This window comes from Musca autumnalis, unplaced genomic scaffold (genome assembly GCF_047663935.1).
Source record: "Musca autumnalis isolate F117 unplaced genomic scaffold, ASM4766393v1 scaffold_3, whole genome shotgun sequence".
NCBI lineage: Eukaryota > Metazoa > Arthropoda > Insecta > Diptera > Muscidae > Musca > Musca autumnalis.
The window spans coordinates 15,367,786-15,382,095 of NW_027411866.1; the positions used below are offsets into that span (position 1 = coordinate 15,367,786).

The 14,310-nt window shown below is 36.5% G+C and overlaps 1 protein-coding gene across 3 annotated transcripts in view; it reads left to right on the forward strand.

The window, feature by feature from the left end:
• Positions 1–5,275: 5,275 nt before the first annotated feature.
• Positions 5,276–14,310, forward strand: part of LOC141396830 (uncharacterized) — a 51,026-nt gene continuing 41,991 nt past the window's right edge. For all 3 annotated transcript variants that reach the window (XM_073972502.1, XM_073972503.1, XM_073972504.1), the window contains exon 1: positions 5,276–7,193. The gene's annotated coding sequence lies outside the window, so the exon portion shown is untranslated. The remainder of the gene's footprint in view (positions 7,194–14,310) is intronic.

Consider the following 14,310-nt stretch of genomic DNA (forward strand, 5'->3'; position numbering starts at 1 on the left):
TATATATCTGGTACAGCTTAAATTTTATACCCCATAAATCGGAAGTTGATCTTTCTAAGATGTTTTACTTACGGTTTAAATTATATGTATGTATGTATGTACATATATGTATGTATGTCACAACTTCACTTCCAATGAAATTACCTCCGAGCTCTTGATTTTTCAAATACCACCAATTTTGTGGATTTGTACCTTTTTCCTCAAAACTGTGGGAACCATCACTAATCTTTACAAACTCTAAACTAATAGTATGTTTGTATATAACCGGATTTAACAAACCCACTGGGTTTCAAATGTCACTTCCTTTGCGTATACTTCAAACAAATCCCCATTGAGAAGGATATCCCTGCAAAAGGCTATAATTAAAAATGGTCTAAGCCCTCTTCTTTTAAACATTTTCGCTGTTAATTTCCTAAAATAAGCTTGAAAATAAAAGAAAATCGATTTGCTTGTGAATAAAAATTCTATACAACTTTCAAAAATTTACAAAACAGAGGTATTTTTTTGTCAAAAACTGTCCAAATAGGTGTCAATGTATACTCCAAACGCGAAGCTCGATATAAATATGTGGAAAATTTGACTTTTTTGAAAAAATATTTTTGCAATTTATTCGCAAAGTTTCGCGATTTTTTTAGGTTTTATCCTTTTCTGCCATGAGACCATTCCGAATTGGCGCGAATTGTCAAAATCTGTTCAGCCGTTCTTGAGTTATAAGCGTAGTAACTAACATCATCCTTTTTTATATATATAGATTGTTTATTGGTATATTATTCCTTTTCCGCATACGAAGTAGCGGGTATTTTGCTAGTATATATATATATATAAATAAATAAAAATAAATTAATAAATAAATAAATAAAAATAAATTAATAAATAAATAAAAAAACAAATAAATAAATAAATAAATTAATAAATAAATAAAGAAAGAAAAAAATAAACAAATAAATAAATAAATAAAAATAAATAAATAAATAAATAAGTAAATAAATAAATAAATAAATAAGTAAATAAATAAAATAACATACACAACAAAACATTGTTCCACAACATCCCATACGGGACAAGGGAGACTTCTCTCATATCAATGAGTGCACCCCGATTCATATTTAGCTCAATGATATGGGACCTACTGTTTATCGCCGAGTCAGAACGGCGTGTCCCAAGACACCACTTATAGAGAAGTTTTTCAAGGCTGAAATACTCAGGAAATGTCGCCAACATTACTGAGGGGTATTTGGCCACCGTTGAAAAATGTTTGGTGTTGCCTGGCCGGGGAATCGAACCACCGACCTTCTGCGTGCAAGGCGGGCGTGCATACCATTGCACCACGGTGGCACCCAAATAAAATAACATATAAACCAAATTAACATGGGGCTCGTATAAGAAAAGCCGTTTTATAGACAGAATGTCTTGGAAGATTATATTTTAGGTAGAAAATAATTTGGCTAAAAGACAATATAAGAGACATACTGTAGCCTTGCTTTTGACATACTGTAGGATGCCTTTGGAAAGATGTTCTTATAAATAGATGATCTTTAAAAAAGGATCTTATAGGAGGAAGGAATTTGTAAACCTCCCAATTGGACGTTTCTAATAGTCAGAAAATCTCTTGAAAAGTCTAAAGAACATCGAAGTCCTTTTAGAAGGTTTTCTTAAGGCAAAATGTCTTTTCAAGGCAGAGGTCCTTTGTATAGGTCATCTTATAGACAAAAAAACCTTTTCGCAAAAGACTTTTGAATGGGTTTCTTAATGGACAAGAGACTCTTTAATAAATCTTCTTATACACGCAGAGAAAAAATATTTTTCGCTTTTGTTGGAACAAAAATATATGTTTTGGTTCCAAAAATGTATTTGTTTTGTTCAAACATTGTAATCCTAATCCAAAAATACCATATTTTTTTCCAAACATAGAAAACAAAAACAACTTTCGAATTTCCGCAATATTGTTAAAATCGTTAACAATACCGATTGTAGGAACAATCATAATCTAATTTTGTTTACAAAAAGTATTGTCAATACAGAAAACCAGCCCAGAAATTTTTGATTTGAGTGCATATACTTCTCATGTCGCGTATAATATTGCAATCATTGATGAACACAATACATGGTTTGCTGCATTGGCTGACAACAAAGACAAACAAAAAGCCACAAGAACCCACCACAACATAAGGAATAATTAAACACCATAACAAACATGAAAAGGAAAGAAGAATGAAACAAAACAGGAACGACTAAAAACAAGAGTCTCACAAGTACATACACACAAAACAAAGGTAAAGGCAGCATGTCATACAAACACACCACAACTCACCAAAATTGTTTTTATAGCGAGAGAAGAGAAACAAATTTTCGAAGAAAAGAGAGAAATATTGTTCAGTTGACACAAACTATTTTTGGATTTACAATACTACATGAGGAATCCAACAATATGTTAACAATACATATTTTGCTCTTGGAATATTGTTGGATCAAACATATTTTTTTCTCTGCGTGTAGACAGAAGAGCCTTTGAGAATCTTCTTGTGGCATAAATATTTTATTTAAAAGATTCCTGTAGTAAAATTATATAGTGAAATGTCTTTGTAGTGAAATGTCTTTGTAGTGAAATGTCTGAAGGCCTTTTTGGGAGCATTGCACAGGGGGCTAATTCACATGGGGCTCGTATAAGTGTTATCAACACTTATACGCACTACAGAACTCATCTTATATTAATATATGAGATTTTTCAAGGCAGAATGCCTTTGGATAGGTCGTTTTTAGACGAAAAATCTTTTTAGTGCTTAATAAGGCTGAAGACTTTTTTTACAGATAGGAGACCCTATGAAAAATCTTTTTTTTTTTTTTTTTTTTTTTTGCAAAAGACCCTTTGAGACGTCTTCTCGTAGCCACATTTCATTTATTTAAAAGCTTTCTATAGGAAAATGATATAGTGAAAAATCTTCTTCAAGGTCTGTAGTTCTTTTGGAAGCATTTATTAAGGCACAAAGACTTTTGGTGGGGTTTTCTATATTAGAGTATACGAATTTAAATTCAAACCTATTTGGAAATTTTACTTGGGGCTCGAATAATTATTATCAACACATATACGCACCAAAGAACTCATTGCCTTGGTGAGAAATTTTATAATCTGTTGCATGCTTTATCTATAGCGTACGGTATTATTGGCATATAGATTTAAAAAGACAAACAGAGAAATCTTACATCTTATATCAGAAACATCTAGTTACAGCTACAAGGACCTCCAAGCGAGCTTACCTCTGAAATTATATTATGTTTCTTTTTTTGCTCCCACTGAAGAAAAGGACGAACAGAGCAAAGATATGTTTTACGAGCGCTTAGAAGAAACATAAGAACGTTGCCCTGCCCATGACATTAAAATTATTCTAGGCGATTTTAATGCCAAAATTGGAAAGGAGAATATCTTTCGCCCAACAGTCGGGAATTTCAATCTCCACAGTGAAACATCTGACAATGGTATGAGGCTGATAGACTTCGCAGCTGCAAAAAACATGGTAGTTAGCAGTACCAGATTTAAGCATCTCGATATTCATAAGGGCACCTGGCTGTCTCCAGATGAAAGAACAACAAATCAAATTGATCATGTTGTGATGGATGGAAGACATTCATCCAGCGTGTTGGATGTACGATCGTTCCGAGGCGCAAACATTGATTCGGACCACTACCTTGTTGCAGCAAAGGTACGTACCCGTCTAAACGTTGCAAATAAAGCACGAACTGACACAACGCGGAAGTTGGACATCGATAGGCTGCAAACACAACAGATAGCCACAGTATATTCCACTCAACTAGCCCAATTGCTTAATCAAAGCACTCCTCGACCCGATAACATATCAGGACAATGGCAAAACATTACCCACTCCATGCAAACAACCGCAAAATCAGTACTTGGATACCAGAGACCTCCACCAAAGAATCCATGGTATGACCAGGAGTGTCGTGTTGCTACCGAAGAGAAAAATGTGGCATATAGGGCTACTTTACAATCCATAGCAAAGCGTAGCGCACGAGAGAGATACAGGGAGAAAAGAAGAGAGGAGAAACGTCGTTTCCGCAGGAAAAAGAGAGACAGATGGAAAAGCGGGAGTGTGAACAAATCGAGATGTACAGGAGACAGAATGAAGTCCGAAAATTCTATCAAAGAGTGAAACATCAAACTGATGGCTTTGGAACTGGCACATCCTCCTGTAGAGACCAGCAAGGTAATTTGGTAACTGATACAGATAGTGTGCTCAGGATATGGAAAGAGCTAAGTAGATAAGTTACCACAGATCCAATCCCAGAAGATGGTATTGAATGTTTTCCACCCGGCCAAGATGAGGTAAAGACAGCAATAAACCGCCTGAAGAATAATAAGGCAGCAGGAGCTGATGGCCTACCAGCAGAGTTGTTTAAAACCGTAGGCGACACGCTGATAAGGTGTATGCATCAGCTAGTTAGCTCCATCTGGCAGGAAGAACACGTACCCGACGATTGGAACCTGAGCATCTTGTGTTCCGTCCATAAGAAAGGAGATAAGACTTTATGCTCCAACCATAGGGGCATAAGTCTTCTCCCTATCGCCTACAAGATAGTGTTAGGGATATTGTGCGAACGACTTAAGCCCATGGTCAACGAAATAATTGGACAATACCAATGCGGCTTTAGACCTGGCAAGTCCACCATTGACCAGATATTTATCATGCGGCAAATCCTGGAGAAGACCCAAGAGATGCAGGTCGACACATATCACTTTTTTGTCGATTACAAAGCAGCCTTCGACAGCCCGCTACGTTCAAAGGTATTCCAAGCAATGTCTGAATTTAGTATCCCCGCAAAGCTCATTTGGCTTTGTAAGATGACTTTAACTGATACCAGGTCCTCAGTTAAAATTGGAAAGAACCTCTCCGAACAGTTTAGTTCCAAAAGAGGTTTCAGACAAGGAGACAGCCTTTCGTGTGACCTATTCAACATTTTGCTGGAAAAGGTAATTCGAGATGCAAATGTCAAAAGAAATGGCACAATCTACACCAATAGCCACATGTTACTTGCTTATGCTGATGATATAGACATCGTGGGAAGATCAGTAAAAGAAGTAAGCGATACCTTTATGAAGGTCGAAGGAGAATCTGCTAAATTGGGTCTGGCGGTAAACGGCGAGAAGACCAAGCTGATGGTGTCGACGCAATGCGTCCATTGAGATCGGACCAACTGTTGAAGTTGGTTCCTATAATTTTGAGGTAGTAAAAGACTTCGTCTACCTCGGCACCTCCGTAAACACAACAAACAACATCAGTTGTGAAATAAAGGAAGAATTGTATTGGCCAACAGATGCTACTATGGTTTAAGTAGGCACTTTAAAAACAAAGCCACAACTCGTCAAACAAAAATAACGCTCTACAAAACACTGATAATACCAACCGTGCTGATGTATGGTTCCGAAGCCTGGGTACTTGCGCAAGCAGATAAGGCTGTGCTTGGCGTGTTTGAGAGAAAAATTCTTCGAAAGATCTACGGACCGATCTGCGTTGAGGTGAATATCGACGTCGTATGAACCACGAGCTGTACCTGCTATACAAAGACATGAATATAGTTAAACGTATCGAGATGCAACGATTGCGTTGGCTAGGCCATATCATAAGAATGAGCGATGATGAATCCGCTAAAAAGGCGAATAAATTCGAGCCACATGGCGGTGCACGCAGAATTGGCAGGCCAAAGAATAGATGGCGCAAACAGGTGGATAAAGAGATGACAAGGCGCGGTATTCCAAAAAGCGAAGCACGAAACAGAGAGAATTGGATATCTTTTCTCAGTTTGGTCTATGGAACAAATGTTCTGTAATGGGCCAGCTTAGTAAGTAATTGATGTAATTTAAGATAAAAAGTCTCTGGAATAAGTTTCATATTATCAACGAACTCACAAAATTTTAAATTTGGTCCATTGGGCTCACCCCGAAATGGTGTCGAGATGTATTTCTGGCTACGTCGGTGTTTGATACACTTCTTAAAGATTTCTTTAATATTTATGCCAATAATAACCAAACAAAATCACTTCCGTTAGTTTTACTATTGCATTTCCGTTTGAATAAAAAATATGATTTAATAGCAATTTGGCGCACTCCTACAACACAGGGGGAGGGGGTAGAGAAGCGTTTCTTGCCCACTGCCATAAACAACAATATAAATTGAAAATTTCACACAGAAATAGTAGAATTTATGATGGACAAACATGATTCTTAAATTATTTACAACCAGCAGCATTTGGCCATATTTATTATGGCCAAAAAAAAACAATTTTGACCGTGAAAATGCCATAGAATGAGGGGTAGGTCGGGTCATTGGTGTGACAGTGTAATGGAAATTAAAAACATTGCTTTATTTAGCATCATTTTAACAAAAGAGAATGAACTACTTAAGAGAGCTTTGTAAACTTAATGAAATAAGAGCGTCTGTTACACACTAAACAGTGTGTAATGGGTCTCTTTATTTCCCTGCCTCTCTCTTAGTTCACCACTGGAAGCCTTTGTTTGGAGAGTATAAAAAAGCCTTTACAACCTCAAATGTGTTATTAGTTTTATGGCGGCAAGGATACGTTCAACATCTAGTGGTAACAATTATTTTACGCGTAATAGAACGGAAAACGGAAATGTTTGATGGCGGTGGCGGAAAATATAGAAAATCATAATAAAGCACGTTTTAAATTATTAAAAAAAAACATTAACCGAAAATATCACAATAGAAAAATAAATGTCGGTTTCCCAAATGTCATGAATTTGTGGTTATGAAAATTATAATGGAATGTTGAAAAAAGAAAGGAAATGTAAAAACATCTTGCTGTAATTGAAAAGAAAAAAACTAAAAACCTTCCAAAAAAGAAATAATATATAAAAGTTACTCATACAAATGGTGGATGTCAGTTGAATTTTATTGTTGGAAAAGAAAAGTTTTGCCAAATGTGTGACAATAAATTAAAGTGAAAGTGTTTTCAAGTGTGTGCAAAACTCAAAACACTGTGGAAGAGGAATATCAACATTGAAAAGGAGAAAAAGAAAAAAACGGAAAATTTTTGCCCATAAAATATCCAAGGTTTCAAAAACGTTTAACAAATAGAATATATTGGACTTGAGAAAAGTCCAACAAAACTTGTGACCAATAAATCTGTCTATAGTTTTCAAGTTCAACTTGTGTTTTTAGGTAAATTATGAGAATACATAAATCACCAAAGACAAAATAAACCAATAAACAAGTAAGAAAAGCGTTAAGTTCGGTCGGGCCGAACTTTTTATACCCTCCACCACAAATTTCAGCCATTTCGGTGGATTAATGTTGCCACAACCTTGAAAATACCGAAATTCGGAAAGTACCGTTCTATGGGGGCTATATGATGGCGTGGACCGATACCTACAAATTTCTGGGGGAAAGTTTTATACGCCTAAAGAAGACTAAATACCAAATTTCAGCCATCTCGGTGTGATAATGAGGCCAAAACGTTCAAAATATCGAAAATCGGGAGATATTGTATTATGGGGGCTATATCAACACTTGGAACTATATAAACATTTTATGGTAGAAATGTTTCTTAGCCTCTGGAAACACAAAATACAAAGTTACAACCGATTCTTTGGTCAAATGGGTCTAATACATTCAAAATATATTAAAATGACGCGTACTTTATAAGGGGCCTTATGTGGGGGCTATACCAAAACTTGGACCTATATAACCCAACTTTGGTAGGAATATTTTTTGGCCTCTGGAGACACAAAGTACCAAATTACAACCAATTCAGTGGTAAAATGGGCCAAATATCTTAAAAATTCCTTAAAACGACGACGCGTCACGCGTCATTTTGTATGGGGGCTATACGAAAGCGTGGACCTACATAGCCCGCTTTCAATACCAAAAGTCCTACGTAAATATAACATATCTTCCCAAAATTTCATCAACCTACGTCAATCCGTTCGGACGCTAGAGTGATTTCCACAGACGGACAGACGGACGGACATGGCTATATCAATGTAGAATTGCACGCTGATCAAGAATATATATACTTTGTGGGGTCTACAATGATTATTTCGAGTAGTTACAAACGTAGTGACAAACTTAATATACCCCCATCCTATGGTGGAGGGTATAAAAAGTAAATAAAAATAATAAAAAAAAAACTATAACACCTTGCTTAAAAAGATAAATACTTAAAAAATGTATTAAAATTATATAAAATATTATTTACCACGAAGTCAGGAGAAGTTTTGTTTGTGACACGCTAGTGCGTATGATTCATGTCACAATGTATACGCCACATATGTTGCAACGGATAAATGAACATTAGAATAACATCGTAAAGTCCTTACTGACTAATTAAATGGATATCTTAAAGGTTCAATAGTCTTTTAAAGTACAGGAGAGCAGAAGAAATGGAAATAAACCCTAAATCAGAAAAGACAAATAAATAAAAAATTAATATATAATAATAAAAAATAATTATGAGATTAATAGATTTTTTTGGTGTTTATATAAAAATAAACAAATACATAAATCAATTATTAAAAACAATAATTTTTTTCACAAAGTCAGGAGATTTTTCTTTGGAATTTGTTGTGATACCCTAGTGCGTATAATTCATGTTGCAACGTATAAAATTGAAACGTCCTTATTGACGACTTGATTAGATATCTCTTAGCCATTATTCCCTGTTCAATTGTCTTTTAAACTACAGGGAAACTGCAGAAAATGTTCACCGATGTTTAGAAGGGAAACGTAAAACATTGAGAAAGGCGTTCCTGCACACAGAAGTCCTTTTATGAAGATCTTCTTAGAGACAGATGTATTTTAGAAAAAGAGTCTGCTTATAGTCAGAACATATTTGAGAAATTATATATTACGATTTGTATTGAAGGAAAAACACCTAATTGGGCCCTTCGCGTTTCTGATTCCTGGGATTATACTGAGCAAAAAGTACACTAGACCATTTGTCTACGGTGCAGGCAGGATTTGCGATTTTGACTTGAAGTTTTTTATCCGCAAGACCAAAACTGCCTGAAGGAGTGTTCCAATGCTTTTGCGATGTACAAGAGTTTTTAATTATTGCCTTGGCAACAATTTTTGTCTTAGTGTTGGATCGAAAATCTCGATGGTTTGGTTGTTATATCGTCGGTGTCATGCTTAAGTGTTCCATACGCCATTTCAATGTTTGTGTCACAACTGCGTGGAGACGTCTTAAGAAAATATTTATATTTTTGACTTGAATTATTAACAATATTACATAGAATATCTTTATATTTAGAGAAATATCTGTTAGAACATAAAAGTTATAGAAGATTTTTTAAAAATAGAATTTTTGTCGATTTGTTCCAAATCCAGACTTATGACACAAAGGTGACATATTGTATATCACATGGAACAAATTAACAAAAAATGTTCGCATTTTCCTCTCAAACACACCAAGCACTGCCTTATCTGCTTGCGCAAGTACCCATGCTTCGGAGCCATACATTAGCACGGGTAGTATCAGCGTTTTGTATAGTGTTATTTTTGTTTGACGAGATGTGGCTTTGTTTTTAAATTGCTTACTTAAACCATAGTAGCATCTGTTGGCCAATACAATTCTTCTTCTTATTTCACAACTGATGTTGTTTGTTGTGTTTATGGCAGTGCCGAGGTAGGCGAAGTCTTTAACTACCTCAAAAAGTCTTTAACTACCTCAACTTCCACAGTTGGTCAGAGCTCTATGGACGCTTTGCGCGTCGACACCATCACTTTGGTCTTTTCGCCGTTTACCGTCAGACCCACTTTTGCAGATTCTGCTTCGACCTTCCTAAAGGTATCAGTTACTTCCTTTACTGATCGTCCCATGATGTCTATGTCATCAGCATAAGCAAGTAACATGTGGCTATTGGTGTAAATTGTGCCATTTCTTTTGACATTTGCATCTCGTATTACCTTTTCCAGCAAAATGTTGAATAGGTCACACGAAAGGCTGTCTCCTTGTCTGAAACCTCTTTTGGTACAAAATTCTTCGGAGAGGTTCTTTCCAATTTTAACTAAGGACCTAGTATCAGTTAAAGTCATCTTACAAAGCCGGATGAGCTTTGCGGGGATACCAAATTCAGACATTGCATGGAATACCTTTGATCGGAGGGGACTATCGAATGCTGTTTTATAATCGACAAAAAGGTGATATGTGTCGATCTGCATCTCTTGGGTCTTCTCTAGGATTTGCCGCAGGGTAAATATCTGGTCAATGGTGGACTTGCCAGGTCTAAAGCCACATTGGTATGGTGCAATTATTTCGTTGACCATCGGCTTTAGTCGTTCGCACAATATATCTGACACTATCTTATAGGAAATAGGGAGAAGACTTATGCCCCTATAGTTGGAGCATACAGTCTTATATCCTTTCTTGTGAACGGGACATAGGATGCTCAAGTTCCAATCGTCGGGTACGCGTTCTTCCTGCCAGATGGTGCTAACTAGCTGATGCATACACCTTATCAGCGCGTCGCTTCCGGTTTTAAACAGTTCGGCTCCTGCTGCTTTATTATTCTTCAGCCGGTTGATTGCTGTTTTTACCTCATCTTGGCCGGGCGGTATACATTCTATACCATCTTCTTCTGTGGTATCATCGTCTTCGCTACTATTGGATACCAGCAGATTGGAGAAATGTTCCTTCCATATCCTGAGCACGCTATCTGTATCTGTTAACAGATTACCTTGATGGTCTCTACAGGAGGATGTGCCTGTACCAAAGCCATCTGTTTGATGTTTCACTCTTTGGTAGAATTTTCGGACTTCATTCTGGCTCCTGTACATCTCGATTTTTTCCACTCCCGCTTCCATTTCTCTCTTTTTCTTGTGGAAAAGAAATAAAGCTGATGTTGAAGAATTTAGATTTTATTCGAATTGCAGCAAGTCTTTCATTAACTGGGGTGAAGCTGGATACCAGATGTTTTAGTCTCCGACTAACTACAAATCCGCAACCAAACTCATGTGTTACGTCATGGCAGCTATAATACGTCACCTTTAGGTGTTGTTGTGATGCCTTTCCCAAGCCATCGTATTTCCTGTGAGGCAGTAATATCGGCCTCGTACTTTTCAAGTACGTCTGCCAATGCGAAGACTGCACCTTCTCTATAAAGAGTGCGAACATTCCAGGAGCAGATTCGCAGATCATGGTCCTTAAAACGTTTGCGGGGTTAGTCAACTTTAGAGGGGTTCATTTTTCTTTTTTGGGTGACGTAGGGGATGGAAGATACCAAGGAACGGTCCTGACCGTTTTTAACATGGCAAAGCCCAGGATTTATCTTGGTCTCTCTTTCATCTCAAGTGGACACTGACTTCCCCGTGGTGTCACCTGAGGAACTGCCTTTAACACACGTTAAAGGAAGTGAGCTAACATGTGCCGCGCGTTTACCCATAAGAACGTTAAAAACTTGGGTTTGGGCGTCGGGTTAGTAACCCTCCCCTAGAAAAAACAGCCTACTATGAAAAAACGAAAGAAAAGAAAAACTTGTAGGTTATTTAAATAATAATTTTATACCTGGAAAAAACTTTTACATCCTCGTCGAAAGGTAGATATCTCGGAAACTAGAGCAGATAGGAAAATGCGGACCAAAAATTCTAGAAGAGCATATGCGAAAACCCTAGAAATCCCCCATATCTCAAAAAGTAAAAAATGGCGTATGGAACACTTAAGCATGACACCGACGATATCCCAAAATATCCAAACAACGTGGATTAAAAACTTCAAAATCGAGAGGCTCGATTTTCACAGTAGACATATGGCCTAGGTGACTTTTTTGCTCAGTACTATCAAAGGAATCAGAAACGCGAAGGGCCCAGTAAGGTGTTCAAATCGCCCCACCCTAGTAGATAATCTTTGGAAAAGTCTTCTAAAACAACCATTTGAAAGATCTTTTGCAGTCAGATATCCCTCAAGATTTCTTTCATATGGGCAAAAGTGTTTTGAAAGGTTTTAATGGGTTTCTTATGGTCAAGTCTTGATAAATACATAAATTCTTTTAGACGATCTTCTTTTAGGCAGAATTCATTTGGAAAGTTCAAGGCATAAGAAAATTTGTATAAAAATAGGTGAATTACCACAAACATAAATCATGAAAAACAAATAAATTTATAAAAATTAAGAGTTATTTATTATGAGACCCTGTTGCTTAAATAAACTTATATAGACACAAAAAGCATTAATAATAAAAAAATCACAAAGTCAGAAGATTTTTTGTGATACCCTGGTGCGTATAATACATGTGACAACGTATACGCCACGTATGTTACAATCGACATTAAACTAAAATCGAAGAGGTCTTCATTGGTCTTTATTCAATAGTCTTTTCAACTATAGGGGAACTAAAGAAATAAGTTTTTACCGAGGATTAGAAGGGAATTCCAAAATATTTTGAAAGGAATTTCTATACACAGAAGTCCTTTTGGAAGATCTTCTAAGAGTCAGAACAATTTTAGAAGCAATGTGTATTTTGATAAATTTTCTTTTATACAGAAAATCATTGGAAAAGTCTTCTTAAACGGCCACTTTAAAGATCTTTTGTAGGGAAATGCCCTTCAATATTTTTTAGAATAGGTTTGTTATAGACAAAAAGTAATTTGGAAGGTTTCTAATAGGCAAAATCTCATTTGAAGGGATTTCTTTTAGTCAGAAAACCCGTTGAAAAAAAATTATAAATACATACATAAATTCTTTTGCAAGGTCTTCTTGTAAGTAGATATCATTGAAAAGGATCTTTTCAAGACGAAAGACATTTTAAAAGGTTATCTTATAGGCCAGACATTTTCAAGCGTTTAATAATGCAGCATACTTTTTGAAAGATCTGTGAAGTTTTTATACCCTCAGCATTTATGCTAACGAGGGTATATACACTTTCATACGGGCAAAATGTGCCTCATCGAAATAATGGTTTTAGAGCCCAAGTATGTTTGAACGAAATGTGTTTCAGACAATTTGGAGTCGATTGAGCAATGTCCGTCTGTCTGGCTGGCTGGTGCGCACGATAACTCTCGAACGGATGAACCGATTCGGTTCAAATTTTGGCTTTCGTAATATTTTGCCCAAACTTAGTTTAAGTTCGAAGATGGGCTATATCGGTCCACTCCTTCCGGTACCTCCCCCACCAGTTCGAAAATGTTCGGAAAATTTGTGCGCACGATAACTCTTGAAGGGAGTAACCGATTTGGTCCATACTTTGCCCATCGTAAAATGTGTACCAGACTTAGATAATGTTTCAATATAGACTCAATCGGCCCACTCCTTCGGGTACCTCCCACACAAAATTTCGGAAAAGTTCAGTTTAGGACCACCTTCGAATCACTCCTATTTTTGTTTTAGTAACTTGTATTCACTGCCCTCCATACGACGGTACAAGTATCATTAGGGGCAAGTCCATACTTCCTGAGAAAATAGCCTGAAAGTTGCAAAAAAACCCCTATGACACCGTGTGAGGTGGTTGGAGCGCAAGATAACTCTAGAACGGATCTGTCGATTCGGTCCAAAATTTGACCTTAGTAATATTTTGTCCAATCATAATTTAAGTTTGAAGATAAGCCATATCGGTCCACTCCTTCAGGTACCTCCCCCACAAAAGTTCAAAAATGTTCGGAAAATTTGTTCATACGGTAACTGTTGAAGGGAGTGGCCGAGTTTGTCCATACTTTACACATCCATTAATATATCTACTGGATATAGATCAGGTTCAAATATGGACTATATGTGTCCAATCCTTCCGGTACATCCCACACAAAATTTCGGATAAGTTCACTTTAAGACCTGATATCGAATCACTTTGATTTTTGTTGAAGCAACTTGCATTCGCTGCCTCAATTACGATGGTAAACGTTTTTTCAGGGCCAAGTTCATACTTCTTGAGCAAATATCCCGAAGGGTGTAAAAACCCCCCATGTCACCATATGTAGTGGCTGAAGATCCACTTCCATAATGGTCAATGTAGATCCATTCCTTTTCGTATCTCCTCCACAAAACTTTTGATCTCTAATCCTAATGAAATTTTTTTTCGGTTCAAATTCCCAACATTTTAAAAACCCCTAAATACATAAGTTTTTTGAAAAAAAAAAAAATACAGGCTGAGGGTATATCTCTGTCGGCAAAGCCGACTGATACTTTTTTACTTGTTTTTTTTTATAAGCAGAAGTCAATTGGAAAAGAAAGGTCTTTTCATAGCAGAAGGCGTTTTAAAAATCGTTTATTGACGACTTGAATGGATATCTTATAGCCAGAATATACTCTTTTCAGGTTCAAATATATTTTAAACTACAGGGGATCTAAAGA